Source organism: Heteronotia binoei, chromosome 21 (assembly GCF_032191835.1).
Source record: "Heteronotia binoei isolate CCM8104 ecotype False Entrance Well chromosome 21, APGP_CSIRO_Hbin_v1, whole genome shotgun sequence".
NCBI lineage: Eukaryota > Metazoa > Chordata > Lepidosauria > Squamata > Gekkonidae > Heteronotia > Heteronotia binoei.
In genome coordinates, this window is record NC_083243.1 from 78,755,458 (window position 1) to 78,761,107 (window position 5,650).

The 5,650-nt window shown below is 55.8% G+C and overlaps 1 pseudogene; it reads left to right on the plus strand.

Annotated features, from left to right (window-relative positions):
- Positions 1-3,524: 3,524 nt before the first annotated feature.
- LOC132589598 (uncharacterized protein K02A2.6-like) lies at positions 3,525-4,496 on the plus strand (annotated as a pseudogene).
- Positions 4,497-5,650: the final 1,154 nt, after the last annotated feature.

Here is a 5,650-nt window from a genome sequence, read left to right on the forward strand (position 1 = left end):
CTGAGCCAAAATGGGGGTGGAAAGTGGGCAGTCCTCTCTTTTCACTCCCACACCTGCATGCACCTATCTGTTGGTGTATTCTTCCTTCAGCTGCTACTACTGGAACCCTGCCTCAAGCTACAACCAAGCTTGCTTAATTTCAAGAAAATCTTTCGACAGCGATTTTTCATACTTTTCTTTGGTTGAAACACTGGAAAATTGCTGTGAAAGGTAGCAGAGAATTGTACTGCAATTAATGAATTAATTTCAAGTTACATGAAGTTCATACAAGCTTTTATGCAGTTATCCCAAAAAGGATATTTATGAGGGACTTGCAGCTTTTTACTGGTTGTGTTTCCCATGCCTTTAAAAGCAACCTGTTGTGCAGATACTTAGCCAGTGAACTACTTTTATCCTTTTTAATATCTACAGGAGGAGATTAATTTTGGTGTCAGACAGCTGTTAAAAGCAGGACCAGTAAAATGGTGGCAAGTTCATAGTACCATCTCTTCCAGCGCTGTTGAGATATACCGCAGTAATCTCCAATAATCTCTTTCTGCCCCACACCTCTTACTCTCACTCACTCACACAGAAATCTCATAGAAGGCCACCTGGCTACAACTGGGGGTGCCAACATGTCATTGACTGTAGTGTATTATGCTATATGAAGTAGCACCGTGTGGCCGCGCAGCAGAGGCATCCAGGGGAAGTCCCTCGGTCACTCTGCGCAGCGCGGGAAGATCTCCGCCAATCAAGACCAGTGGCGGGAAGTTTGACTGGCCAGGATTGGACTGGCCAGCTGGAGGGCTGTTCCAGGGAAAATGTATATAAAGCGGGTCCCCGCCCGCGTTGCCCTGTTCTGTGATGTACCTTCTAATAAAGTATGTTGCTTTCTGCACGTCTCGTCACTGAGTACATTACACTGGCGACGAGGATGGGATCTGGCTAGGAAAGCTTCCCCAATGGAAAGCAGCTGACCTGGCTGGAGACGAGGAAGGCGCAGGACCGCAAGAGATCGAGTCGCCCGCCGCCACAATGGCAAACCCTAGCGTAACGACGGGCCATCTTGCTGAGTTCACCCCCGACCACCCCGAACGGTGGGAGACCTAACACTGAATGGGTCGAGTGCTACCTGAGGGCCAACATGATCACGGACGACAACCAAATGAGGGACGTCCTGTTGAGCGTCTGCGGGGTGCGGGGAGGCAACCTTCGAAATCGCACAAGGCCTCTCTGCCCCAGTGAAGCTCACCAAGAGGACATATGGGGAGGTCGTCAGACTCCTCACAGGGCACTTCTCACCCCAACCGTCCCTTGTTGCCCGCAGATTCCTCTTTCACAAGAGGGATCAGAAGCCCGGGGAAATGGCTGCAGTCTACCTGGCCGCCCTCCGCCAGATCGCAGGAAACTGCAGTTTTGACAAGCGGGAGGAGGCTCTAAGGGACCGATTCATCTGGGGCCTCCGGGATGAAAGGCTGCAGCAGAAGCTCTTCGCCAAGGAAGAGCTCACCCTCCAACAAGCCTTCAACGAGGCGACGGCCTTCGAGAGGGCCACCAAGCGTACAGCCACCCACGTGGAGAGGCAGTCCACCATGAAGAGATGGCACCGGGTGATCGGGAGGATGAAGAGGCTTTTCAGATCCGGCAGCCACAAGGAGCGGACCCGAGAGCCCCCAAGAGATAGTGAGCGATGGAGAGATCTCCCACCATCAAATGCACCAGCTGCGGCGACCCCCACGAGAGGAGGGACTGTCCATACCGCAACATGGACTGCCGGAGCTGTGGAAAGATAGGCCACATCGCTTGGGCTTGCCAGACCAAGAACAGCCGCCGGCGACCGACAGCGCATCACGAGTCCACCGAGGCCCACACGACAGCATCTACCAGCCTGCAGGTATTGAACTTGCCCCCCTCCGCCCCCAACAAGGTCAAAATGACGGTCCTCGTTGAGGGCGCCCCCTGCCTCATGGAGGTGGATTCGGGTTCCTCCATCTCCATAATTTCAGAGGAAACCCTTAGGAAACTATGTCCCTGCCGCCACCTCACCATGAGGCCGGCTGACTTTGTTCTGTGGGACTTCCAAAAAACCCCGGTGCACATCGTGGGCTGGGCCCGGGTACGGGTAGAGAGAGGGAACTTCAGGGGTCCCCTGGATATTCTGGTGGTCAAGCATCAACTCACCACCCTACTGGGGCTGGCCTGGTTCCAACCATTAGGGATCAAGTTAGTGGGGGTGGAGCAAGTGCAGACGAGCAGTTTTGAGGATGTCTGCCGAGAGTTCCCAGCAGTTTTCGACGGGTCCCTGGGGAGTTACAAAGGGCCGCCCATCACACTGCCGCTCGATCCCCTGGTCAGACCGATCCGGCTCAAGGTGAGGCGGGTCCCGTTCGCCTTAAAACCAAAGATAGAGGCGGAACTGGACCGCCTCACAGCCCAGGGAGTCTTGGAACCAGTGTCCTATGTGGCCTGGGAAACCCCCATAGTCACACCGGTAAAGCCAAATGGGGACATGAGAATCTGCACTGACTACAAGTGCACGATAAGCAAAGCGCTCCAGGACAACCCCTACCCCATCCCAGTGGTCAGCCATGTACTGGCGGCATTAGCAGGGTCCAAAATTTTGGGGAAGCTGGATTTGGCACAAGCGTACCAGCAACTACCAGTCGACGCCAAGACAGCTGAGGCACAGACCATCGTGACCAACAGGGGAGCCTTTAGGGTGCGGAGGCTACAATTTGGGGTGAGCGTAGCTCCGGGGATTTTTCAGAGCATAATGGACTCTCTCCTTAAAGGGATCCCCGGAGTGCAGCCATTTTTCGATGATGTTCTAATCGCCGCCCCAGACACCGAGGAGTTCAGCAGCCGCCTGCGAGAGGTCCTCTGCTGTTTCCAAGCGGCGGGGCTAAAAGTGAAAAAAGAAAAATGCTTGCTGGGGGTCCCGAGGGTGGAGTTCCTGGGGTTTGCCGTGGACGCAGCGGGGATCCACCCGACGGAGGACAAGACGAGGGCCATAGTCCAAGCCCCGGCACCCACATGCAAGGCGGAGCTACAAAGCTTCTTGGGGTTATTGAACTTTTACCATTTATTCTTGCCCCACAAAGCCGCAATCGCGGAACCACTCCACCGGCTGCTCGATAAACAAGCCCCGTGGGTTTGGGGGAGACAGCAAGCTGCAGCATTCCAAGCGGTCAAAGATCTACTGGTCTCCAATGCAGTGCTCCACCACTTCGATGAAGCCCTGCCGCTGATCTTGGCCTGTGACACTTCCCCGTATGGGGTGGGTGCAGTCCTGGGGCACCAACTCCCAGACGGGAGGGAGGTTCCGGTGGCGTATTATTCCAGGACCCTTACCTCCGCAGAACGCCCAAATCGATAAGGAGGCTCTGGCGATTGTGGCCGGAGTACACAAATTTAACGATTACCTGTACGGCAGGCGGTTCACCATTGCCACGGACCATAAGCCACTCCTGGGCCTCCTCGCTCCTGACCACCAGACCCCGCAAATCGTGTCTCAGCGGGTCCTGAGGTGGAACTAATTCTTAAACATGTACACCCTGGTGCACCGCCCGGGCAAGGCCATGGGACACGCTGACGCCCTGAGCCACCTGTCGCTTCCATCAACGGACCCCGATCCTGCCCCAGCCCACCACGTAATGCTAGTGGAGTCTTTACCTGAGCGGCCCCTCCACACCGCTGAGGTGGCTTGGGCCACGGGAAGGGACCGCATACTCGCTCAAGTTTCTGACTGGGTGGGAAGGGGCTGGCCCACAGGCAAGGTAGGCATGGAGTTCAAACCGTTCGCTTCGCACAGGGATGAGCTATCCACCCACAAGGGATGTATACTCTGGGGTAGCAGGGTGGTGGTTCCCCCCCCCCATGCGGAAGCAGGTGTTAGCCGCCCTTCACAAGACGCACCCGGGGATAGTGAGGATGAAAGCCCTGGCCCGCAGTTACGTTTGGTGGCTGGGGATGGATGAAGAGATAGAGGGTTGGGTGAAACAGTGCCAACCCTGCCAGGAATCCCGGCCCGATCCGCCGTGCACCCCCGTCCATCTCTGGGAGTCCAACAGGCAGCCGTGGTCCCGTCTGCATTTAGATTTTGCAGGACCCTACCAGGGCCAAATATTTTTCATACTGGTAGACGCATATACGAAGTGGCTACGGTAATCCCCGTAGCTTCCACCTCCATAGCGGCGGCGGTTAGAGCCTTGCGAAGGGTATTTTGCACACACGGAATTCCCGATACCCTGGTCACAGACAACGGGACGGCCTTCACCTCCCGGGAGTCCCGGGAGTTCCTAGATAGGTACTTGATCAAACATGTCCGGTCCGTCCCCTTCCATCCGGCCACCAATGGGCAGGCGGAGCGAATGGTGCGTACCACCAAGGAAGCCCTGGGGTGGATCGTACAAGGGGACTGGGACCACCGCCTGGCAGCCTTCTTGTTCCACAATAGGATTACCCCTAACCCCTTACAGGGTCGAGCCCCGCGGAACTACTCATGGGTAGGAAACTAACCACAAGGCTAGACTGGCTGCACCCAGACAGGGCCACCGATGTCCGCAGCACCCCCGAGATCAGGGAAGCGGTGCGAGGCTTCTTCCCAGGGGACCCGGTCTATGCGAAAAACTTCGCAAACAGCCCGGAGTGGGTAGCAGCTCGGGTTCTCCGGGTGACGGGATCCCGCTCTTACGAGGTCTCGACCGAGGGGGGCCAGATTTTAAGGCGGCACATAGACCAGCTGCGCCGCCGAACCTTGCCGGAGGAGGCAGCCGGAGCCAGGGAAGCAGCAAGCGGATAAGAGTCAGCCGCAGAAACACCCGAAGCAACCCCACAGGCGCTGGCCCTGCTGATGTACGACTTCCCGAGACCGGCAGACCCGGAACCGCAACCTGGATCGGATGACTGGCCGCCAGAGGCGAGTCCGCGAGAGGAGACCCCCCTCCCAGGGACCACGTCAACACCCCAAGCGATCCCGAGGCGATCGACGCGGGAACACAGGGCTCCCGCGTACTTACAAGATTATGTACAGTGAACTAGGGGGGGAGGAGTGTAGTGTATGGTGCTATATGAAGTAGCACTGCGTGGCTGCTCAGCAGAGGCGTCCAGGGGAAGTCCCTTGGTCACTCTGCGCAGCGCGGGAAGATCTCCGCCAATCAAGACCAGTGGCAGGAAGTTTGACTGGCCAGGATTGGACTGGCCAGCTGGAGGGCTGTTCCGGGGAAAATGTATATAAAGTGGGTTCCGGCCCGCGTTGCCCTGTTCTGTGATGTACCTTCTAATAAAGTATGTTGCCTTCTGCACGTCTCGTCACTGAGTACATTACATTGACAGAGCTCCTATGTCTGCAACAACAGTATGATGAACAAAAAGTTTCATCCATTAAAAATGGCAGGAAAGAAAGAAAGAGAAAGGGAAAGAAAAAAAGAGAAAGAAGAAAAGGAAAGGAAAGGAAAGGAAAGGAAAGGAAAGGAAAGGAAAGGAAAGGAAAGGAAAGGAAAGGAAAGGAAAGGAAAGGAAATAAAGAACATAAACATAAGAGGAGCCATGTTGGATCAGGCTAGTGGCCTATCCAGTCCAAAATTCCCCCATACAATGCCCAAAAAGCACCAGAATGTCCACCAGTGGGGCCAGGGCACTAGAAGCCCTCCCACTGTTGCTTCCCCCCCTT